At 37.6% G+C, this 25,696-nt stretch overlaps 1 protein-coding gene across 1 annotated transcript in view; it reads right to left on the bottom strand.

Moving 5' to 3' along the window:
- The window catches only part of CELF2 (CUGBP Elav-like family member 2), a 543,197-nt gene that overhangs the window by 448,118 nt on the left and 69,383 nt on the right, over positions 1–25,696 (bottom strand). Inside the window, exons 2-3 of the mRNA XM_085082623.1 lie at positions 1,422–1,464; positions 816–851 (exon numbers count right to left, since the gene is read on the bottom strand). The gene's annotated coding sequence lies outside the window, so the exon portion shown is untranslated. The remainder of the gene's footprint in view (positions 1–815; positions 852–1,421; positions 1,465–25,696) is intronic.

Raw genomic sequence — 25,696 nt, 5'->3', positions numbered from 1 at the left:
GCCTGACACATCTCTGTTCACAATAAGCCCAATAAGAAGGGCTACTTTAGTGTAAGACTTGAAACAGGATCAAGCCCAGCAAGTAATGACACCTCATTCTGTAATTCAGTCATTTGGAAACCCAAAATAGAAGAAATAATATTTACCCATTGGACAAAGTTACCAAATATTTTGCAACAAAATTTATCCCAAAAGTTGTTAGACAAGTTTCCCTTATTGGACCAATCAATTAATCAATCTGTCTATATTTATATCTATCTATCTATCTATCTATCTATCTATCTATCCACACCCTCCTAAAAAAGGGTGTTGGGGTTTCCATGTAAAGAACACAGCAAGTGATAACAGAAATATGATGTAAACCGGGTGGTTAGAGCACTTTATTTAAGGAAACTAGCTATGATTTATAGCAGCAAATAAATAAGACAAAATTTGTTTAACATGCCCTAAGTATCTCCTGCATTAATTGTCTCCAAAGTCTGTTCCATTTGTTATCTAACAAGGTATGCTCCATTATTATTTTTATCCAGTTCATTGCTTGATTCTATCTGTTCTTTCAAAATTAGCTTGTCTAATCAGAAACTGCTTTGGCTGGTAGTTCATTTCACATAAAAAGGAGGAATTCTTGTTTACTGAGAAAGTAATTGGATTATAATTTTGAAAAGAAAGAAATATGAATTGTAATAAATTATTTTGTAAAAAGTACACGAGAGCGTGAAAACGAGCAAACCCAAGACAAATTAAAAGCTCTAATGAATGAAAAGGCTATAAATAGAACATGAAACTGGAAAGAATAATTCATCATTGTAACTTACCTACTCCTTGTTATTCTGCTGGAAAGAGCTGAATATCTAAGGAAAGAAGGAAAATAAATGTATTTACCAAATGATGGTCAAGCAAATATTTATATTAGCTGTCACTTTTCTTCTGGCTCTTCAACTCTTGTAAACATAATTAAACCTTTATAACAGGAAGAAGAAGTATAATTTAACCACATGTGGGAATCCACAATTCCATTTCAGTTTTTTATTAAATTCTGTTGATATGTTTGCATGACCACAGGTAGCCCATACTAAAGTTGCATGCATGACTTAAACTATAGGACTTTTTCTCTTTTTTTTTCTTATCACTTAAAAATATTTTGTTGCTGATCCTGCTTTTTTTGGGTATGTGTTTTTAATTTTTTTTTACCTAAACAAAACAATAAGTATTAAACATATGACAAATAATGGAAGTTAACTATGAAAATTGTGTAATGGAAAATAAAACACACAGAAAAGAACATGCAAAGTTGTTGCAAATAAGAATATAGAAGTTAGAATATATATGATATGGTATGATATATTATACTATTCTATACAGAAGAAAAATTGAGTAATTGTTATAAAATTCTGAAGTACTAGGGAAAACTTGGCTCTCACCTGTTCAGCTGAGTGACACCTTGAGCTCTTTCTGCTTGAAGACCTAACAAAGAAAAATACTAAATTAAATTAAATGCACTAAATTATGTGAGCAAAATTGTTACAGATATACATTGATCTATCCTGATTTTATTTATCTGAAAATCACTCAGGTTTTCCTTGTTGTTGAATTGCATTTATGATACCAATTCAAGCTTTGATATTAAATTATACTTTTGGGGCCTGAAGTAATAACAATTTGGGATTACAAGGATCCAGTTCTTATCTACATACCAAACAGGTCGTTTATAGAGCAGTTTTTTCAGTGAATACACTCAAATTTAGCACAGGGAGATTGATAAAGGTAATCAGCAAACACTGTATTGGCTTAGAATAAAGATGAAAGCAAAATGCACCTGACTCAGTAAAGATAGGAGTTAAATGCCAGATTATCCACAAAAGTGTGTCAGTAAGAGGAATTTCATGCATGGCAGATGCTAGCATGGGCATTAAAATGGTCAGGACAAAAATCATTAAGTGTTCCAATAATGCACATTGGGCTAAAGCATATGTAGGGTGTCACATGCAAATTCCCTCCAACTTCAAAAGGTCTCTTTGTGTGCTCGAGGTCAGGCATACATTGTATGTCAGGCATTATATGTGAATGAGATAAAAACATTAGGCAGTTTCTTAACACTCACTTGAGGTGTCTACTCTATATTTAGAAAGCAAAACCTTATCATGCTACCAACACCATGGAAGTCAAAAGGCACCATGAAATGACTGGACTGAATTTTATTTCTTTCAAAGAAATATGCAGCTACAGAGGCTGATAGCTACAGCCCAGATCCTACACAGGCCTTGCCCACCAAAGCTGCAAGGAAAGAAAATTATTGATGTACTGAGAGGTAGGTACTGTTACTATCCCTATGGCCACTGATCTAGTGCTTCTTTGCAGAAAATGATTTTAAACAATCACAGAATGGTTTGGGTTGGAGAGGACTATTAAAGTTCATCTGGTCCAACTCCTTTGCAATGAGCCACCTTCAACTAGATCAGGCTGCTCAGAGCCCAGTCCAACCTGACCTTGAATGTTCCCAGGGGTGGGGCATTATCCCATTTCAGAAATGAAGTTTTGGTTAAATCTGAGCCAATGGCTACTTAGGAGGACTTTTAATGTAGGGAATGAAGAGCATCTGGATATGAGCAATGCAGAGGAATGACTGTTGTTTAGTCTATATAAAATATTCAAAGCAGAGAATTTCCATTAATTAGTCTAAATACAAAGTAGCCTTGTATCTGCTCTCCAGCTTCAGATCATAGGAGAAAGAAGCTTGACAGTGATGTAGAGACTCCCAGGCTGCCCCAGTCACAAGCTTTATGTTTCTTATTCAGAGCAGGGAAAGCATAGTCCTACTTGAATGTGCAGTCCATGAATATCAGCAGCTAAACATTGGTGATACGAAGTCCCAAAATGCAGGCAAAGTAAACTGTGACAAGTGTCACAAATGTCTGGAATTTTACGGTTTGTGTTAAAGTGATCCAATCTGAATGTGCTAAAACCAAGGGTGAAGCTACCAAGGATTTTATTACTGAAGAGGTAATGTTAACTTCAAAGTTATTGGCATATGTTTTGGAGTCTGGTGGCTGTTTATATTTTTCTGTTTGGTTTTGCATTGTTGTGGCTTGAAAACCTCCCAAAATTAAATCTTCTGGTGCAATGCTAATGGGCTATTTCCTTTTTTAATTAAGTGATCCATGAACCAAAAGTCCTTTTTGCTTCCCCACTGACTGTTCACTTCATGTGTATCCATTTCTGACCTTTCCCATTGTCCTCCTCTCTGTCTGCTGTGTCCTTTTACCTCATGCAAGGTTCATCCCTTTCCTTGCCTGCTCACAGGAACCAGGCTCTCAAAAAGGCTCTTCTATAGAAGGCCACCATAATGAAGGTTAAACCAAGATAAATAAAACCTCCACAAACCAACTGTGAACTGATTCCCGTGGTGCAGTCCCAGTCTTTGACTGACTCATATCAGAAATCAGATGACAGCATAATTTACATATTTAAAAAATTTAAATTAGATCAATCATGTTTTAAACCTGAGTAATATGAGACTCTGAGGATTCCTTGAACAGCAGCTCTACAACGAATTGATCTGTCTGCCTACTCCATTCAAAAAATTGATTTTCTTTTCCTGAATGGAGACTTTTCTTTGAAAAGAAAGAATTCAATTTGTGACACACTCTGTGAGTGTTCTGCATGTGATTCTGAGGTTTTAGAATCTTTTAAATCAATAATAAAACCATTTTAATTTGGCTTAACTTTGTAGAGCATGTGTACTTGTAATTTTCAATGAATATGAGATAAAGAAGTGGTCCAGGACTAAGTCCTCTGAGTCATCTGACTTCTAGTTTGTCTGTTTTGGGCTTCTCAGTCTGTCTGATCAGGAAATTCCTGGGCTTGAATCAACCTCTACAGTTCAGACAGACAGAGCCAGACTTTTGCTCCTAACTGTCTGAGGCCATTGGTCTGTGAAGAAAATTCATCATGTTATTATAAAATAGATACAGTCCAATAACAAATCCGGAGATTTAAACCTATAAAGCTTGGGGCCATAACCACTACCTCACCAGTGAGTTCTGTAATATCCCCATACCCACATCTCCTTCCTCAACAATTTATTCTTGCTTCCAGGTAAGCTGTAAGAGATTCTTCAGCAGCAGTAAAAGCTTCATGCAGTTCAGGGACATAACAAGTCAGCTAGTCTGGGCCACAGGTATTCCAATAGAACCCCTTTGTGTTGGCACCTTATTTATTTATTGGTGCCTGAAATCCCTTTCCTTTCAAATAAGAGTTCCTTCACAACAGCCCTTTCAACACCAGTGATAGAACAAGAGGACGTCCTCAAGCTGCACCAGGGGAGTTCAGGTTGGACATCAGGAAGAATTTCTTCACTGAAAGGGTTGTGAAGCACTGGAAAGGGTTGCCCAGGGAAGTGGTGGATTCAGTATCATTTCCCTTGAAGTGTTCAAGAAATGACTCAATGTGGCACTTAGGTCTACGGCTTAGCTGACATGGTGGTGTTTGTTCAAAGGTTGGGCTTGATGATCTCAGAGATCTTTTCCAACCCTTATTCCACAATTCTAAGGTGCACTGTAACATCAGCATTGCAGTAATCAAATCATTGCTCCAGCTGAGATAGCCTGCTTACTTTTGGCTATTGAGCTCACTGTTTGAGAATATTTGATTCAATGTAGTCCCTAAATTACATAATTCTTAGAATTGCAGGTTAAAAATTAGGGTGGAAGGAACTTCTTGAAATCATGCAGTCCAGTGCTCACATGTTGCTCGCAGTAAATGAAGGTTCTTTGACAAACTTCCACAGAATTTGACTCTAAGTGCATTTGTCACCTCTTGTAAATGTAAATTAAAGCGTGTTAAACTATCCTGATGGTGATTTAAGAGTGTTTGCCTTGTTTTACAAGAGTGCAGCGTGCAGAAGGTCAGATTACATGGGTCAGCTGGCCAGAATGGGTCAGCCACGTGCAGCCACTCGGGCACAGGCAGTCACTTCAGCATGTCCACAGCCAGGATGAGTTCTTAGGCTGCACACAAGCCATTCCATACTGCTAATAATCCATAGCTAAAGGTAAAGGCTAAATGCTGAGCATTATCGTGATACAGTCCTTTATACTTCACTTAACTAATTGAATTTGGTTAATTAACAATTTACACACCTGGAGAGAAATATAAAATCTATTGTGCTGTTTGGCATTGTGCTTAAACTGGAAATGGCCTCTACCTCCTCTAGTCCATATTAAATGGAATTTACTTTGGACAGAATTGCTGTTAACAATTGTATAGGGATTTTTTATTTTTTTCGGGAACTCAATTTTCTAGACTGCCACTTTAGTAAATTTTTTATCCTTACACACACCTGAAAATAAATGAAATCCAGAAAAGTAAGATTAAAGTATTTTTATTATTGATTTAAAACTGTGCTTCTCTGTGCATAACGTAAATTGTCACCCAGATACAAAAGTGAGAGACAGAAACGTGCCAGCCTATTTCACATTCGAAGCAGACACACCAGAGTCACAAAACCAGATTGTTTTGCCCGTAACTGGAAGGCTGAAGAGCAAAATCTCATTAAGATTGGTATATGGAAGGAGGTTTACAAGCCATGCATATCCATGAACAGGTTAGTTTAAATGCCTGAGAAATAGATGGCTTTTCAAATATGTGGCTGACAGTCATGGGTTCAGAAATACAAACTAAGATGAACTCAAAACTTGATATTCAGAAATAGATCTGTCTGAAAAATGGTCTTATGGAGAAATGAATCCACATTCCAGGAAGACTGCTTCTTAAAAACAGTTCTGATCTTCCCATGATCTGGCAACATACGTTTATCCCTGGCATTCCAGTGGATTTGGGTCTGATGCATGTGCTCTCACATGGCACCTCTGAAAATCTGATTTGCATGAAGTAATGCTTGCCTAAGGTATTTAAAAGATTTGTCAACAGGAGGAATATTACTGCTGAAGGAATATTCAAAAGGCTTAGGCTTTCATGCAGTGTAGTCTGTAAAATCACACTTAGATGCTCATGAAAGTAAAACACATCTGTCCAGTGGTTATTTGCAATAGCAACTAGTTGGTACAATTTTCTAGTTTTGTTTGGTTATAATTGTCTGTTATATACATTATTTTGCCCCTCTTACCTTTTAAACCTTCTCAATGCCAGGTAACTACATAACTGCAGAAGAGAGGAGGGAAATAGAAATTACCCTTGATGTTTGCTGCCAGCCCTTAGGCTTCTCCTGAAACCTGGGTGGAAAAAAACCCCAAGACTAGTTTCTAATAGCTTTGGTTTTATATTTTGGACTCGCATATCATGGGTTTTTACTCGATAATTCATCTGAAAAATGAAGAATTGTCTGATTGAGTGAGTCTCTAAGCAGTTAATTGTTGGCCTGTATCCTCTGATAAGACCACATTGGCCTTGGTACTGAAAACAGCATAGATGTATGAATTCATTTATTTACTTATTAATTCAAGGTTAGAGCACTAATGCAAAAGTCAACACAAGCTATTGCTGTGAAGATATTAAGCAATCAAAATATTCTGGTTTTATACTTAATCAGTTCCTAATACACAGCACACAGACAAAAATACAGAAGAACAAAAGACACAAAATCATTGCAAATTAAGTCCATTTTTCAGTAACTTTGTCACATATGAACTCATGTAGGTTTGGACTTTGCAGTCATCGTAGTGCATTCAAAAAATAATAATGCAAAAATTTCCATTACTTCAATAGAGCCTCTGTTGTATTAGTAAGTGAACTCTCCAGTGGCCAAAATAATATCTGTAAATGGCCATGAATTTTAACCCAAAACGTGGAAGCCTGGCATGATTAAAAGCTTTAGATTCTCAAAGAGCAACATGACTAAAGCTGGGCTGTAGTCTTGAGTGGCACCTTACTGGTTTCATTTGCCAGTATTGTTATTTTCCAAGGTAATATTTGATTTCCAAGAAAAATGCTTTTAAGTTCCACAGTAAGTCCTACAATGTATCCACAAGTATAAAATCCTCAAATTGCCTTCATTTGTCAAACACTAAAGCCCTACCTGAGACTATTCAGTGGCAAAGTAGGAATCTAATGATGTCAGCAGGAAGGAGGGAGGTTAGATTTATAGAGGTTTTAGAGGCGATACCTCTTGTCTCTCCTCCCTTGTCCTCCTCCTGACTCCCTTTAATTCAGCACTTCAACCACAGTAATGCAGTTAAGCTTCAGTTTATGGCACAGATGCCTCATAAGTCCAGTCACCATGATTTCATTGAAAGCTCTCTCACGTTAGTAATTTGAATTGATTTTAAATTCCAAATTATTAGTGAAGGTGTTGAAATACAGAGCTTTATTGTTAACCCAATATTCTCCTTATGCTACACTTTCCCTCCCAAACAGACATGTTTTTTCCCTTGCTTGCATTATAGTTGCCTCTATTTGTTTTTTTTTCCTGGCTACAGCTAAGGTTCAAACACAGAGTGAAGGCATTTTTGTATGGAAAGAATAATGAATGCAACCTGGATTAGAAATAAATTAGAAGTGAATGTGAACAACACTTTATGGATAGGTGATTACCCAAACTAACGTTTTCTATTTTTGTTTATCTGATAAAAATCCAAGTTATCAAATATTATCAGTGAAAAAAACCTTAGGTGGTCATTCAGAGACTGTGGTCATGGGAGTATCCTAGTGCAGGACCGTTTTAGTCAGTGTTGTCCAAGAGCTATGGAATGCAAAGATCTGATTGTCCTAGATAAGCCAAGTGTTGCTTTCAGTATTTAACTTCATTTTCTAAAGATCCTAGTTCAAGTATAGTCAAGGTTTTGTCTACCATTTGTTTCAAGAATCTGGATCAGATCCTTAAATCAGGGCCAAATGTGAATAAAAGCAGTAAATTCTTTGGCAATAAATCCTCAGTAATCTGCATTACTCAAAGATGGGACCTGCTGGAACATCTTCACAACATTCTTTTTCCTTCCTTCTCCTCATGTGCAACATATTGCAGTAATCAATTAACATGATGGAATATTCCTGTGCTGAGACCTTCTTGTATCTCCCATATGGTCAGAATTTAATCTTAATAGCTGCAACTGTTTTTTTTTTTTTCCTCTTAGTAGCTGAACTCATGCTGTGCATTAGTGGTGATGGAAAAATAATCTTTCAGAGGGATTAAGTGGTTTTCAACCTGTTGGTGTTGGGTTTGAATATTTTGGAGAAGTCTGATATTTGGAGAGGATTGAGCATCATTTACCTGCATGAAAACAACCAAAGTGGGCTAGCAGAAATGGAGGTGCCCAGTTCCATCTCTTGTGTGGCCTTAAAAAGATGGCCTTATTGTACCTCTTTGGTGCAAACATATAAGCAAAATTGTTGATCTCTTGATCTTGTTTAAATAATTTACTCTTGCCCATCTCAACACACCCTTTTTTTGCCTTTGTAACTGAAAAGACTGATTCCACTGTAACAAAGGAGGAAATTCTGGCTTGTAAACTGAGTAATACTAAAGAGACCTTGGTTCGTACAAAGAAAGGACAAGAGCTGATCTTGTGTCTCCTTCTGATTTTAAGGGTTCACTGGAAGGTTTTAGAAGGTTGCAAAAAGTCATAACTGGAAGCTTAAGTGCATTCATAATGATCATAAAGTTGAATCCCTAGAGGATTACAACTCTAAACCAGTTACATCAAAGTTCTCTGACCAAATTCCAAGAAAATTCTTGCCATAATTTCCTCAGGAAGAGTTGAAGAAATTGAATTTAATGCACTTAGTATACAGTAGCCTTCCAATAAAATTTTTACAAACAGATTCAGATTTTTTTAAAGCATAATACCAAATCGGCCTTCCACATCCTTCAAGTTTTCTTCAGTTGAACAAGAAAATATAACAGAATCCATACTGTTCTTTCTGAATAGATATTTGGGGGTGGAGAAATTGTTTGGTCCATGTATATTCCAGCAGAGGGTGGCAGTACACTACCACAGTCCCACAGTAAAGGAAAAGTTGTACAGTAATATTTATGCCTTCTGTCTTCAAGGGAAGAATACATCCTGCAGATGAATATGCTTTGGGAGTGAGATGGGAATTGGACTGGGAAAGTAATCCCCAAATCACTTCAGTGACCTTGCTCAATCCACTCAATCTCCATCTCTCTTTCATCTGAAATATTTTTCTTCCGTAATTACCATCAGCTGATGACTACAAACCATTATAAAACTCCGGAGGATAATCGTCTACGAGAATGAATATGGATATCTGAAAATGGGAATCTCTCCTGATTAACTAATAATACCAGAACCATTAACTTCCTCACTAACAGCAGAACAGTCCCCAGCAGTGTTACCCAGGATAAACTCTAGAAGATGAAAAGGGGCACTGTGGCAGGAAGAATTTCCATGGCACTATGGACATTATAAAGGTCTCCTGCCTTTCTTCAGTCCAGTTTTGCTACTTTGCTAGCAGAGTATTCTTCAAGTTTTGAAGAAGCTTGCCAAATCTTCAGTAGAATGTGGATTTCTGGGATACTTTCTCAGACTTCCCTTAGTCTCCTGTTTTTGGTTTTTATTTTCTTACATCCTTTTTTTTTTTTAAATTTTTTTAATTAGAAAGCAGTTGGGAAATTGTTCACAGACCAGCAAAAGAGGCAGTGTGTAATTTTTTCTCTTTGGAAAAATCTTCTGGTTGACATAAAAAGTAGCAACTGGTGCAGCCTACTTTAAATTACTGCAGCAAAAATACTTTAACACATTGTCAAACTTCAGACCTTGGTGACTCGAGTCTCTATATTTTTTGGATGTGAAGAAATATTTCAGTGTAAGAAGAAAACAGTGCATAATAGGAAGGCATATTCCTTCGTTAGCAAGTAATGAAAAATTATTTGTATACAGAGCATGATTTCTTTAATGCGCTTTTATTTCCCCTCAAGAATTCAAACCAAAGGATTATGCAGGTCAAGAAGAACTTGAAGAACAAAAGCCATTCATGATCAAGCTCTCAATATGGACTTACATTTGTAAAAACATTTGAATAACATTTTTATAATAGTAATCTAAGTAGCTTATGTTAACTTCTCTAGTAACCAAAGCCAAGAATAATTTTCACGCCCTCTTTCAGAAGACATTCATTATTTAAATATGTAAAATATGGAGGCAGTGTTCTGGAACTTCTTTTTATTAAGAGGAAAGAAGCTGGAAATGATGCCAGGAACTTTAGGTGAGGAATGTCCCTTCTCAAAAATAACAGATTTTTTCAAAGAATTAGGGGAATTAAATATTTTCACTCAAAACTGCTGTCAATAATAATTCCTTACCTTAATCTACCTTAGTAGGTTTCAAAGTATTTGAGACACTTAAGAGTAACCGTTTTACCAGTGAGTAGCTTCCTCTATTACTTCTGGTACCATCCCCAGCTATTCCTACAGGAGGTGACATGCCCTTCAGCAGGGTTTTTAAGTAGCATAAAATGATGAAATATGAAAAAAAAAATAGCCAGAGAGATCAGAAGCTCCAAAGCATTGCCTGGTTATCATTAGGATTATTTTATGAATCAGTTTAGGGGCCTTTGAGGAAAGGGGGAACAGGGTGTGCAGTGCTGGTGTGCTGGAGAATGGTCCCTCTACACTACTGGATCCTTCCGTGTTAATAGAAAACCTTGTAGCAAAATTTTATTGAAGAATAAACTGGGCTATAAGAGAAAAAGGAATTTTTTGAACATTCATTTTAATGAAATAAAAATAACTGGGGAAGACTGAGAGTTTCTTGAGAAGAACCAGCTTGTCTCAGAGCAGAATAGATTAAAAATCTGTTTCACGGATATAACTCTGAAAATCCATGATTGAAAACCCTAGCCTTGAGAAGTTACAATACATCATGAGAAAAAGGTGAGTCAACATGTAATGTTTCAATTATAGGGTTCTCAAGAGTACACAGGTGGTGTAATAAGTAAGGTCACGGTTTTTCCATCAGCAGTATCCCTGGTATTTCTGCAGTTGCTATGAAGGGGAAACAATATTTATGATTGTCAAAAGTCTAAAGTTCAGAGGAGATCAATCTAATGTCCTGAAAGGTAAAGAGATAAAGATTTGTTATGTAATGAGTACCTATGGTGTTTATGCTGGCTGGTCTGGCTCTGTGTGGTGGTCATCCAGACCATGGGCATGATCAATATTATGCAATATTGGGTAGTAGTGGCATTTAAAATATCCTCCTTCCATGCAATGACAGCATTATTTCAAACAAGTGGTTTGAAGCCCAGAATTTTTTTTCTCCATTCCTGAACTTCCCAGTATGGGCACCCACCAAACCTGCTAGATGATGCCCTGAACAGGGAGCCTGTGGAGCTGATTCTATTCCCAGCTTTGTCGTTATCTTTACTTGTTAGGCTATTCCCCTCATCTTTCCACATCTGTATTCCATCTCTACAGATTTTATTCCCCACTTTGCTTTATCTGTTTGGACTAGAGCTCCTGCAGGCTTGAACTAACTCTTGTCTTTTGCTGCTGTTGTGGCTCTGGCCTGAGCCAAAACTAATGTTCAGAGCCTTGACAGGGGATTTCCATTAGGAATTCAAAATGATTGTAAGTTCAGGTGATTCCTTGATTTCTTCAGCTTGTGTGCATCTGTTACTAATGACATACTAACCAACACAATGTAGTAAAAATGTGAAATGAGTTACTGATGTGACAGAATTTTTTCTGGCACGAAATGTTTTCAAGAGTGGACTGTGCTACAGTGGAATAGGAATGTGACTTTTAAGGGCCCTAAAATTAAAAAAATCACCTAGAGAAAACATCTGATTGACTGGAAAGGTAGGAGTAGACTGAGATAGGAAGTGCTGAGGAATCTTAATTTTCCATTCCTATCTCAAATTTCTTTATTTCCTAGGCACTGAGGAAATTCCAAAAGGAAAATCACTGATAGTAGAGGAGTAGCAAAACTGGTATTGAAGGAGAACAAGTTCACTTCAGGCATAAGCAACCTAACAAGGAGCTCTGCACTGGTGGTTCAGTCAATGAGTCTGCAGCTCCCTTGTCTGTGGGATTCCAAGTAGGAAGGGCTCAGAGTGTCTATGACCCTCTATCCACCATGGTGATCAATTTTGTCTTCCTCTTCTGGGGTCTTCTGCCTCTGTTAAATCTGATATTAAACTGGTAAATTCTTTGAAGTGCCACTCTCTACTTTCTTGGTACTTCTGTTGCAAACTTCTGGAATGTGACTGCTCCAGTACCATAGTGGATATTACACATGGATAAACTACAGAAGGTTTGTAGTAGGACATGCAACATCTTCAAGGAAAAATCACAATGTCATTTCAATTCTTTCATATTCAAAATGGTAAGTGCAAGGCAGATAGAATTTTCAAACTCCCCATAACTAATCAATTCCTAGCAAATGTGGTTGGCATGTTATTTTGAGGATATTTTCAATGTATTCAGGTACAACATTTATCACTCAGGTTACTCATTGAATACACACACCTGATACAGATTATTACTGAAGGAGCCTTATCTGTGTCATTTCCTAATATTGTGCCTTAAAATTCCTAACCTAATGTTGCATTAACACAATTATTTTTTGCATTTTAAAATTTTATATTAATTTAAAATGCAGTTAAATAAGTCATTAGGATTTATACAGTAAGCTAATAGTATTGACAGAGTCAGTGTCCTTTTGACTCTAAGGCTCTTCTCTGCTGAGTTAGCAAACGAGAGGGTGCTTTTAATCACCTATTTAAAGCTAGGAGAGTATTCTGAGAATTGATTGCTATTATAGCACCATTCAGGACAAAGAAAAAACAATATTTTTTTGTAATCATTTTTCTTCTATATCATTAAATCCAAAACATTCTTAATTAGGCAGAAAACTAGACATGGTTAATACAACTATGTGGCACTATCAGATTTTGCAGCAACCATTCCCCTGCCTTTCCTGCTGCAGAAGGGGAGCAACTCTTTTGTTCAATGAGAAATGCCCATCAAAACTCAGAGAAAGCCAATAGAGATGGTGTTGTCCAACTTTACTACCTGTCATTAGGATTTTTGAAGAGAGACAAAAACGTTGAATTCCCTTTGACATATTCTAAATCATTACTGATTTGTTGACACTCACACGGTTTCTTTGGTGGCAATAGAGGAAAATTTTCAAAGTGGTTGTCAGACAAGAGGAAGATGTATTTGTGAGTGGAAAAGACAAAAGGGAAAATAGATTTACAGAATATACAGAAAGTTGCTTTCATTTATTTTTTCTCCTTTGTGTGTTTTTTCTCAACTAAAGAAATGCCACATGCACTAAGGAAATGCATGAGACAAATACAAGCGAACTGCTCATAAAATTCCATTTTTCTATTTCTGTTCCAGGAACACCTTCCTCATCACAGGAGTGTTAATTTCATCTGGTTGACAGCTGTGGAAATAACCTATGTATTTAAGCAGTGAAAACAGAGATAGGAGCATTCACACAATGAAATCTATTTTCTATTTGAATCTAAAATCTAAGTGCTGTCCCTTTAAAGGAGACCTTGCTATCTTGATAAAGAAAACTAATGAGGTGGCCTTTCTAGGGCTAGTCACATAATAGCCATGGTGACAAGGACCTCTATCACGGAATAAAGCAGAAGATAAATGAGATTTTTCTAATATCCATTTCACCCATTGTTCACAAGTGTCATGCGATACAGCTTCTATTTATCATGAGATGGTAGATACTGGGCAGTATTTTGTAAAGGAAGCCTAAATTGCAACATTGTGTTATTAACAGCCTGTAAATACCCTTTACTCCTTCCTGTTCATTTTGTCGCTGTGCCAAAACAAGTGGGTTTTGTTTTATTATTATTATTAGTATTTACTTATTTAACGGACCTAAAGGACATATATTTATATTGGATGCCCACACAATTTTAGCAATAAAATGGGAATACATGTTTCAGTCAGCCAGCCTGAAAACTAGTCCCACCTGCTCCAAAAAGAAGAGTATTTCAGCTAGACCTCCTTCTCTCAGCTCTGTTCAGTCTGCTGCAATTCAGACCCATCAACAGCCTGAAACAGTGAGTCAGAAGTCTGAGCCCCCCAAACCTACCTTAATCTGTGGAGGTGAAAGAGCTATATTGATACTTCAGTATCAATGGTATTATTTAGAAATTGATTATTTTGGTGAACAAAATGCAGCTTCATCCACTACATTTCAAGGGGAGATCAGCATCAGGGAATGAAATGTGGAGGAAAAGAAGTTTCTACAGATATAGGGAGAAAGAGATGTTGGGGTGAAACTAAGAGGAAAGGTGTGTGATGTGGTTATAACAGCAGTTAAATGTACAATTACTACATTGTGCCAGATTTGCCCCTTGGTCAGAGTGACAATGAAAGGAAGCTTCTGTGCAAGACAGGGATGATTTATACCCCAGTCTGTGGTGGTTTTTTGGGTTTTTTGTGTTTTGTTGTGTTTGGTGGTTTTGGGTGTGTATTGACCCAGTTTCAAAATCTGATCTTCCTTCTCATCTGAATGGCCATGCTTTGTTCCTGGGACTTTTCCAAACCCCTTGCACTTTGCAGCAGGAACTGAATTTCTTTCTTGTGCACTTTCCATTCAAATTAATGGCTGGAAAAGCTGTGTGAGATTTTGATTGCTGTTTCAGAGGATGAAAGGATCTGTATAATTTACAAACTGTGCAGCTTTACTGCTCTATGGTCATCTCTGGGGTGTCAGGCAGGCCAGCAAGCTATCAGCAAACAGTTTTCTGCATTACTTCAGAGGAAGGGAAAAATTCTAGCCCTGGATATTGGCAAAAATCCACTCTCTCATGAAAACTCCCACTAAATCTTTAATGTCCAGGGAGAACACCTGAAAAAGCCTATGCTTAAAACACTGACTTGCAAATTGGATACTTGATTTAGCTACAAATTTCCATTGTGACCAGAGGAATTGTGTTTGATTTGTGTGTCTCTGCTTCTCTAGAAAGAGGAAAAAGCTTTCTGTTTCCTGTTAGAGGCTGCAAGCTCTTGGCAGTTAGGGGTGGAAAATATTTTTCCCAAATAAAACACCTATAAAGATAATGGCAATAGCTGTCTCTCAGGCAATGTTTTTCATCTGCAGATATTAATGTAGTCTGCAAAGTATCATTATCTTAATTTATAAAAGCAGAAACTGAGGCACAGGAAGGGAAAATTACATGTCCAGGGTCATGACAGGAACATCAGTCTGATCTCCCAAGTCCCTCATTTCTGTGCTTTACTATGTCCCACAATGATGCCTTTCTGGGACACAAGGAGTAATAGTGATGATAATGAGCACACAGATATCTCCTTTGAAAGGTCTCATCATATATCTGCCTGCATGCAACTCAATTTATACACCTTGGAAAGATGAAGGGCTGAGTCAATATAGCATTAATGCAATACCCTGATGGCTGTTAGCTTCAAAGACATCTTTTTCATGAGAAACAAGACTTTGAAAGGAGAGCAGTCACGATACACATAAGTGCCACCTTTTAAATTATGATCAAAGTTGAAAAGTGGTGTAAAGTTGTCAAGAGACCTATATATTGGTTTATAGACTGTATTTACTAGACCCATTGTTTCATGCATGGTGTTTCTAGCCTGCACACTTGTGTGATAAGTTACCAGAAGGGGAATTGTCTGTTTTTACTCTTGGGACATGAAATGGAACAAAGGACAGTGATGCAGTTCAGATGCTATAATGAACAGAAGAGACTTTAATAAGTTCCTAACAATGACCTAGACTTACAGGGGATCACTGGGCTGTCAGTGGTGTGAGATTCCTGATTTCCTTTTGGATCTGGGCCATGATAGTCTAAGCCTGGGGTGCCTTGTTCTGTCCATTGCATCAGCTTCTGTCTCTAATAGCCTTTAATCTCTTTAACACTTCCCAAATGCCCTTAGTGTTCTTGGGCTTAGGTTAAATAAACCTGAAAAAAATTTGCACATTGCTATCATTACTCTTTGGGATCTTTCCAGAAGAACTAAAATCAGGCAAAGAACTGCAACTGAGATGTTTCCAGGTATTATGTTGTCCTTCTGGGTGGTTTCTGTCCCTTTGGGAGTTGTGTCACCTGTGGTTTTAGTGGACAATCTTTACTCCTTTGCTGAGGTTTTAATGGAGACTCCCAATACAATCTGAAAAAGAGCTGAGCTCCCTAGAAACTTTGCTTGTTTTCTCCCTCTAATTTGATAACAAGCTGCTGTTGATGAATAACTCAAATGATTTTACACCATCCCTCTCCTAATTTTCCTTGTGAGAACGTCACATAAAGCAATATCAAAAAAAGCACAAAAAGTCAAAATATCTGCTTTCAGCTGCTTCTCCTCTGTCCCCAAACCTTCCCATGCTAGTGGGTGGCATCTAGATTGTTTTGACACAATTTCTGCTTGGTGAATTTATGCTGACATTTGTAAGTACCTAGATGAGTATGTTTCCACTAAATAGCTCCTAGAGAATAAGGATGTGGGATATATTATAGGTGTTGTCTTCACCAGCTGGGCCTTGGAGCTCATTAAGACTTCAGAAGGAGAAACAAATAGGAAGGGTGAAGTTAGAGCACTGCAGAGTGACAGGGAAAAGCAGGATCTGCCATTTGGCCAGTCGTAAATTGGGTATGGAAAAAGGATGATGGAAAACACATCTGGGACTGCCTTAGGAGAAGAAATTAGGAGCCATTTAACTTTTTTGAGGATCATTATTTTAAAGATAGTGACCAACAGAATGTGCTGCAAGAAAGACTGTGATTACTAATGATGGAGTAAGTCTGAAAAGCTGCAGCTGGGGGATGCATCAATTAGGTGGAACTTCATTACTGTCTAATATCTGAATCACAATCCCACAGGAGCAAGAACCATCCCATGTGCAGTGTATGTTTCTTTGAACTTCTCCCAATAACAAATATATCACATAAATCATGTTTTCTGTACAGGCACACTGCAAAGTTCTCTGCTGCATATACCTTTAATTCTGAGAGAGGGCTGAACACAAAAAATACAGAAAAAGTTAGTTTGTTTTACTGTATTTGGGGCTGGAAGGCTCTCAGATACTCTGTTAGATGTGATGTTACAGATGTATGGAACTGGAATGCTGTTTGCATACCATTTCCAAGTAAAACTTCCCTGGAAAAAAAAAAAATCGCAACTAAAATTTTCTGCAACTTTATCTAAGAGAGTTTGGAAGACATCATGAATTGAAAATTATATTAGCCTTTAAAAACAAATCAAGATGTTTAGGTGTTATATTTTGTCACTCAGTGAGACTTTCATAACTTTCATGCCAATCACCAAGAGACAATACAAAGAAAGTAATATTTGCTTCTAGACAATACATATTTAAGTGGTTTATGCCTAATTATAAACTTAGAAAGGTGCAGTATGTAACACTGTTGAAGTTTATTCATCATAACAATGTCAGAGAAAGCAATTTCAGGAAATGTGGTTTGTTATTTGGTTTGTCTTGAGTTATAAAGTGGAATAGAGAGCTATTTCAGACCCCTTTCAGTTTGCCCAGATTTCTGCTGAACACAGAAGTAATATCATTATGATTTGCATGTGCAATACTGCCCAAAGAAGTTTCTTGGCAGGGCAAAGGATCTCCAGGCTACTGCTTTGGGGTTGTTATGGCATCCAAATGATCAATTTTAAAGCTACCTGTTGTATTCTCTACTATCCAGGAGGAGAACATTGTGCAGTTTCCTCTGTGGTCACAAGGCAGACAGGAGGTATTGTCCCTCCAGAGTGCACTATTGGTGATTTAAAACAGTCTATGTTGATATTTCAGGGTAAAGAAATGCTTGTAAAAGGCTGCTTGGAGAATATTTAGTGTTATCTGTATGTGACACTTGTCTCCATAGGTGACTTACTGGGATTTGAACATGGGATGATGAGAACTGAGAATACAAACTGCCCTGACAGGAGGTGTCAAAGCACAGCTCTGCATGTGCTGCAGCCACAGTCACAGAGTGGTTGGGGTTGGAAGGGACCTGAAAGAATATCTGGTTCCATTCTCCCTGCTGTGGACAGTGCTGTGTCTCCACAGGGCACAGTGCAGGGCTTATTCACACACACTCACTCAATTAAAGACATAGGCACAGGAGGGGGAAAGAAATTAAAACAGAATTCAGATGGAATTTTGTTTGAGGTCAACACAGGTAAATTCAAAGACACATTGCAATGTGCTTATTAGAGTGCAGTAAGAGAGAAAGAGCTCTTTCTGCACAGGGTTTAAGCCTGAGTGTCTTTTCAGAACTGACAGGAGGAAGTAATGTTGTGTTAAAGAGGTAAACAAACAACACTGCTAACTCTTGTGGTTTTATATCAGGTCTTGCAATATTTGATTTTTTTTTCCCAAGCTTAATGACTTCAGTGACTTGAAAAGGATATCTGTTTTCATTTCTTTATGGTTGTGGGAAGAATCTTTTCTCACCTCGAGAAACTTTAAAACTGTAATATCTCAAGAACTGGGAAGAGAGCAAAAAGCCTGCAGACAAAAAAGACTATTAAAAGAACTTTTTGGAGTGAACTCATGATTTTTTATTGCTTGGAGTCAGCAACATGGGGAGGTATTGTGTGCTTTTTCAGTGCTAAGGAATGATTTCTCTCTGTACTGACCTGAGTGTTTTTTTAAGCTGCTTCTCTGAAGCTGCTAATAAAACATTATCCTCAAAAACCAAGTTAACCTGTTTTAAAACTCCACTGCAATTACAGTCTTCAGGTTCAGCTTCTCTGAAAAATCCCTCTTGTTTTGTTTTTAAGGAGTTAGGTGGAAACCACAGTGCTGGAGTTGGGGTTGGCAGAGCAGTGGCTGAGATGGAACTCTGTGGTGCAAAAATCTGTAACCTCCCGAGAGCAGCAGAGTCAGTGAGCACTGTGGTCACAGGGAGAGCCCAACAACCTGGAATCTGCCATGCATGGCTACATGGATGTAGTGAGGATTTAATTAACACTTGGAAAGCGTTCTGAGGTCCTCAGATGACAAGGTTTACAGAACTCCAAATGACTGTTATTATATCCCCTCTGTGTTTGTGGTGGCAGATAGCCAGCAAGAAGAAACGTTCAACCAAAACCAGGCATTTTTCCCAAAACCTTTGTTATTCTAGGCTACTGTTGGAAAAAAGGTGGATCTGTATCCAATTTAGTGAGTGCAAATTACAAGTGGCTTTGTTGGGATTCCTCTGCACTTTTGAGCATGATACATATAGTCAACAGCAAGCTGTCTTGCTGCCTGAATATATACTTATTACCCAGCTAAATCAGAGAACTGGGTGCAAACTCTAATATTTGAGTAAAACCCATCTATCTGTGACACTTCTTTGATAGAGAATACCACAAACAAATCATTTCCTCCATCTGCAACTTGGCTGTTTTTGAAAACAGTGTTCATCTTGTCAGACCCCAGCATATATGCTGAAAACAAAACCCAAACAAAACAAAACCCTCTCAAAACAATGCATTGCATGTCACACTCGATTCTTCCCTAGGAGAAGTTGAACTATGAATAGCAGATATTAATCAGGGGCCTTAAGGTTTGATATGAAACTACCCAGATATTGTGATAACAATAATACTAGAACACGGCTGTAATAGATTCTTCTATTCCAAATGCATCTTCATGTATATGATCCCTATGAGTTCTTGCAACTCAGTATGTTCTGTGATTCTTTGAGTCCATTATATCTGCACAAAGAACGGACACAAAGGCTTTTCTAGCAAAAGAGCTAGCAATAAAACTAACTCCATGCACTCAGGCATTCTTTTTGAGCGGCACAACTGCATTCACTAACCAGTTAGTTCCATAGGTAGCAGCTATTTTCAGTCCTGCCTTTCTGCAGAGTCTCAGGAGAAGAACTCAGCTAATGCATAAATATATGCCATCAGCACATGTATGTGGAGAGCATTAAATCCTCCTTTCCAGCGAACTTCCACTCACAATTTATCCAGCTTAAGTGATATTGATGTGACTCATATGCTTCTATTGTGTTTTTATGCTAAAAACATTTCTACAGTGTAAACACATACAATTATATTGCAGATGACTGATTCATTGCTTTTTCCAAATTGATCTATACCACCATGCAAGGCTATTAACATAACCAAACTCTGGATCTGATTTTATTGCAGAACTCAAAGCTGCTTAAAAAAGTAGATACAGAAATGTTAATATATTCAGCAGAAGGTATTTTAAATAAATATCTGTCAGATAGTTAAATCTGGTGTCTCCCTAGTGTTAATTATGGAGCAATCAGAAGAGGACAGGGAAAAGAATATTTAGTGCAGGTTAAAAAGCCAGTTATTAGGTCTGTATTGCAGCAAGCCATGTGGACTTACCTTTGGAAACTCTCTTTCTGATGATGGATTGAATTCTTTATAAATATTTTTCAACCCATATTTGATAGTGATAACTGGCGGGGAGCAATTCAAAAGCAATTAAAAGCCATGGACAGATGAAATACTCATCTAGGGCAAGGAATGCAACCATTTGCCCAGCTTTAAAGCCAAAAATAAAATCTTCCACAGTCGATGAGAACCCAACAAACTGAAAGCTATACTTTCATACAGCCCAAACACAGGAGGCATTTAGAGAGCTAGTTCCCATTGAATTCCATGGAACTTGTTATTCCAAAGACATGTATGGATCCTGACTTTACAATTTGCAGGATCTAAGGTTACAGGTGTGTTGGTTAGAACCAAAATTTTCATCTGTGCCCAAGGAATTTTGGAGCAAATATATCTGACTCATCTCAATTTAGACCTACAGCTCACATCTGCATGACCACAACCAGATTTTGGAAATTAGCAGAATTAGCAGAGAGACAAAATGGTGATTCTTGTGTAAATAAAACTTCTCACCCAGTCAAACAGAACTGAGTTGTTACTTATCAGAAAGAAGTTTTGTGCAAAGAAAGATTCAGCATTTGCTGACTTTTGTCCCCAAAAGTCCTTTATGCTGCCTAATTCTTCTTGTATAAGCTTGTTATCAATTGTCCTGAACTCAGTAGGAAATCCGTGGATCAAATCCGGTGAGACACAAAAAATAAACATTTCTGGCAGAAATTGTGGAAAAAAGGTACCAATGTAGGAGTTCATTTTTGGAGGCTCTGTGATTTGTAAGAAATCAAATACTAAAAATGAAGTTAATATAATTGCTGTCTTCCCAGTGCAGTCCTGGTTTCCATGAAAAGCAAAGTGCCACATTCCTGCAGGGTTAGAAAACCCTCTGATATTAACAGGAAATGAAATGCTGTCGTTGCATCCCAGTTTTCACCAGAAAGAAAGACGTGGCTGCAGTGACAAATGCACTGCTGCACATACATGTTTTTAAGACCAGAGGCATGCAGTGAAAAAGACCTCGTTTTGCTTTCCCATTTCCATTATGGAACAGTATAATTTTTGAGTATTCTGCAGCATAAAAGTCACAAAATTCAAAAGTACTGTATCCAAAACCATGAATATAATGCATAGTGATTTCACAGTGCATCCACACTCCAAAATGCAGTCTACTGATGCTGACAGAAAATACTACACATATAGAAATGGACCAGACTGTAGGGTGCCTGATAGCAGCAATATTTAATGATTTTGGTCTTTCTGAGCACAACTTATCCCAGCTGATACATTGGTAAGAGCTTTTTACATTGGTAATGGCAGTGTCTCTGTATTTCCTGCATAATTCCCTCTTCCCCAAGGTAGAGGTCACATTAAAATAGACATATAGATTACTATCCAGGCTTACTGTTCTTTTCATATGATTTTTCTCCCTCATATAATTCACAAGCCACTGTTCTCCCACCATGAGCTGGTGCTGAAGTTGATTGCTGATGGACTTCTTTATAACTGAAGGGCTAACAAAGCTCATTGTTTTAAAGATGCTTTTTAATCTGATTTTCCAGGTATCCATTATAAAACTGGCATGAGGATGCTCCTATGAAGAGTTTGATACACTCTCGTGGGCAGAAAAGCAGCTGCTAAGAAGTTGCTCAGCCACTTGCATTTTAAAGGACATCTCACATGGTGTGTAATTCTTCTGTGGTTGGTTGAGTCTTTGTTACTCTTTTTGCCCCATTGAAAACTCTTAAGAAATTCATTTTCACATAAGCATATCTTACCCATTGCTTGAAATTAATGGGATTGTGAATTTTAAAACCACAGGAGACCATTATGATTAACTAGTTCAAGCTCTGCCTAGTCTGAGTTCCTGCATAGCACAGGTCATACTTCATCCAGGGATTTCTGTCTGAATCCCAGCTCTGTGTTGTTAAACTAAGATGTATGTTTTATAAGCACATCTGATCTTGATTTAAGGACTACAATAACACTTAGTAATTTGCCCAGTAACATAGCTCATTATATACAGTTAAAAAATAAATGAGTTCCCCTTTATTTCTAGTTTGAACTTTTTGATTTCAGAATGCAATTATTAGACCTTTTCCTCCTCTATCTGCTAGATTAAAGGCCCCTTAAAACTCAGCATAAGTACTTGTACAAATAGAGGCTGTGATTTAAGTTACTTGGAAATATGTTCATTTGATCAGCTAAACAAAATTCCTTTGCTGCTAGTATTTAACTGGTTGCTTTAGTGCTTTGGAGATTAGTGGTGGTTATTTTTTGTTTTGTTTAGTTTTTGGGTTTTTTTTTGTTTGTTTGTTTTTGTTTTGTTTTGTGTTTTTTTATTTTTTTTTCTGAGGCATTTTGTAGAGAAAATATTGTTTTGGGGGCACAATATGGCTAATTTTAATATATATTTATTTTTTTTTTTAAGGACAGTCAGATTAGTCCAGCAGCTTTTCAGCAAAAGTGTCACAGTCACAGAGAACAAAAAGAGGAATCCCTAAATTGCGTTATTCTGCCTTTTAACACCGATAATGAATGACGGATCCAGCCACAGGTTGGGACATCTGTCACTAGGCCAGGTTGCTCAAAGTCCCTTCCAGCCTGGCCCTGAACACTGCTAACCTAAAAGATCTGGAGTGTGCTGTAGGCTCTGCATCATCTCTGCCACCCCAAGTGCACTTGTGGGACACCAAAGGGCATCTCAAGTGACCCCAAGTGACCTAAGCAACAGAATCCTACCTGGTGTGTCTGAGAAGGGAATTGGGCAGATCTGAGCTGGACAATATGGACTCTTTCTGGAGCCACTAGAGAGAAATGGGCCCATTCACAGGATAATAATCCCTTTGACCTAAAATGTTTGACAGTTTTGCAGAAAATTACTGACTCTTGAGAAGCCATCCTTTCTTTCTGTAGACTGTGCAGGGAACATGCATGATTTAGAGAAGCAATTGTTAGATACCTAATTTAAGGGACATGAACTTTGTCCTGTCTGACCCTCACTTGTGCCCTTTGAGCTGAAATGAAATGTTTTACTTGGGAGTAACCCCAAGCTATTTGCAGGAGGTTTCTGTCCTTGAATTAAAGAAGTGGTCATGACATTAAAAGACAAACACAAGAACTGATTAGCTTCCATATATGATATACATTAAAAACTAACAGAATATTAATTTACAAGACAAAGCATGCTATAATAAGCTGTCAATATATTCAATTTAACATGTACAACACATGACCAGAGAAAGACACCCAGGGGATTGTGCTGCCTGAATTCCTCAATAAAATGGCAACCTTTAGATGTATTAAATATACATTCTGGAGGGAGGGAAAAAGGTAAGAATGAAAATCTATAGGTAAGAGAAACACAAGCCCAGAGGGAAAATTCAAGATCTGTTTATGTGTAATTGGGTTTTGCTTTGTGAAAATCTTGACAGCTAGAGGAGCTGCCTTACTTGCATGAGACTGTTAATCACATTCAGGGATCTACATGCTGCTAACTGCATACAAAATTCCTGAAGATTTACAGCCTTTGCTCTGGTTTTCCTCATTTACACCACACATCACCCTATAGAAGTAGCTCACCATGTTTGGAGGATTTAAATTTGAGCATTATCTTGGTACCTTAATGACTAATCCTGAATGATGGAACTGTGAGTCCAAGCACTGTTGCACATCCTGAAGTAATTTGAGTTGTGACAGTCTGTAATTCATACTGTAAATCAATGAAACTAGAGACATATTTTATAATTTGGCTAAGACACACGAGTCTTCTGGATTTTTAAAAATTAGTACAGACAGATAAAATTTTGCATTAACATGTTAGTTATAGCATAGCATAGTTTCATAATGAGTAGTTTACAAGTTACAACAGATTTGTAAAAGGAAGGCTGCAGCTTGAACAGAAAATCAGCAGCACTGAAATATCTGCATATTGTGGCCTTTCTGACTTCAGCAGCAAAAAAATAAGAGAACATCAATGATATATGGATTGGAAACCAGTGAGCTTCCTCCTTTCAGAATTTCTCTGAGTTTCAAATTCTGTGCTGTTTGCATCTCTGTTGTCCTTTCCTATTAGCATTTCCCTGCTCTGCCTAAAAGACCTTGCTCTCTCATCACTGCCCAATCTGATATTTTGTTCCTTAGAATACTGCAAAAATAAATAATTAGGGAGTTCTGTGTGTAGGTTTGAACTCCCTCTGGCTGAGGATGTTTAACCACATTCTCACCTTTAAAATTTCTACCCAAGGCTCATTCTTAAAAGCAGCTATTCTAAATCATTAACTTAAGAGGTGTCAGCAGGCAAACCCAAAAATTAACAGGACATGAGAAAAAATTAACATTAACATGACAGGACATGAGATTCAATGGATATTTACTGTGAGAATTTCAATGTCAAATATTAACATTGTCTTATGGAACGTTTGAGAATGGAAACCTTGGGAGAAAACAAAGTGGAGAAGAGGGGAAAGAAAATCCACCTCAGTTTGTACCCAATATGTAAGATTAATGGGGAGAGATTGATGCCTCTTAAAACGTAGAGCCAAGTTCAGCTTTAAATGCCAAATTCCTAGGGTTTAGACTGTTCTGAGTGAGAACATCTTGAAGATGAAGCACTTTATGCCTATTAGTGAAAGTCATGAGCCAGAAGTCAGAGTTTATGAGGAAAGTCAGTGGAAAGTGGTTAGCCAAGGGATTTCCACCTGGTCTTGGGAGTTTTTGTTTTTGTCTTTTGTTCCTACAATAATGTAAATGGAGCAATGGAAAGGCATTCTCACCCAAAAGGCTTCATGCCCTGGCATCATGCAGAGCTGTGCAGCACACAAGTTATCCATTCCCAGCCTTGGGGCCTCTCTGGGCAAATCAGCACAGTGCAGAAACAGAAATTACAGCAAGAAATTACTTCCAACCCTGCACAGCAAGCATTTCTGAGCACACTTGGGCCATTAAAGTTAGGTGCTCAGTAAGGAGATACCTGATGAATGTGGCTTCTTTCCTGGCAGACCCCCTGGAAATAAGGAAGACTGGACCACTGAAGGGGATTTAGGTTTTTGAAGCCTTAGTTCCAATTTAGGTGGAACAGGGATTTAGGCATTCCATTTCACACTGTCTACTTAGCCAGCAAGCTTCTCACAAAAAGAATGATCTTCAGATCTGAAGACATCTGTCAGCATTTAACAATTAAATACAAAGATCTTGGTTAAAACAGAAGGGTAGGAATAAATCCAGGATTCCACTCTAGATGAGAAGGAGACTTATAGGATGCTGGATGTGTATTCTGCCACACATCATCTGGCCAGCTTTAGAAATACCACTTTTCTTTCTCATTTCTCAGCTGCTGTGCATAGACTGAAGGAAAAAATTCATTCTTTGCAAGTGTTGTGTGTATAATGTATGTATTCTTTAGAAATACCA

This window comes from Lichenostomus cassidix, chromosome 1Aa (assembly GCF_008360975.1).
Source record: "Lichenostomus cassidix isolate B80296 chromosome 1Aa, HeHo_3.0, whole genome shotgun sequence".
NCBI classification, from domain to species: Eukaryota; Metazoa; Chordata; class Aves; order Passeriformes; family Meliphagidae; genus Lichenostomus; species Lichenostomus cassidix.
The sequence above is the reverse complement of the archived record's forward strand: the minus strand, read 5'-3'. Positions and strand labels throughout refer to the sequence as shown.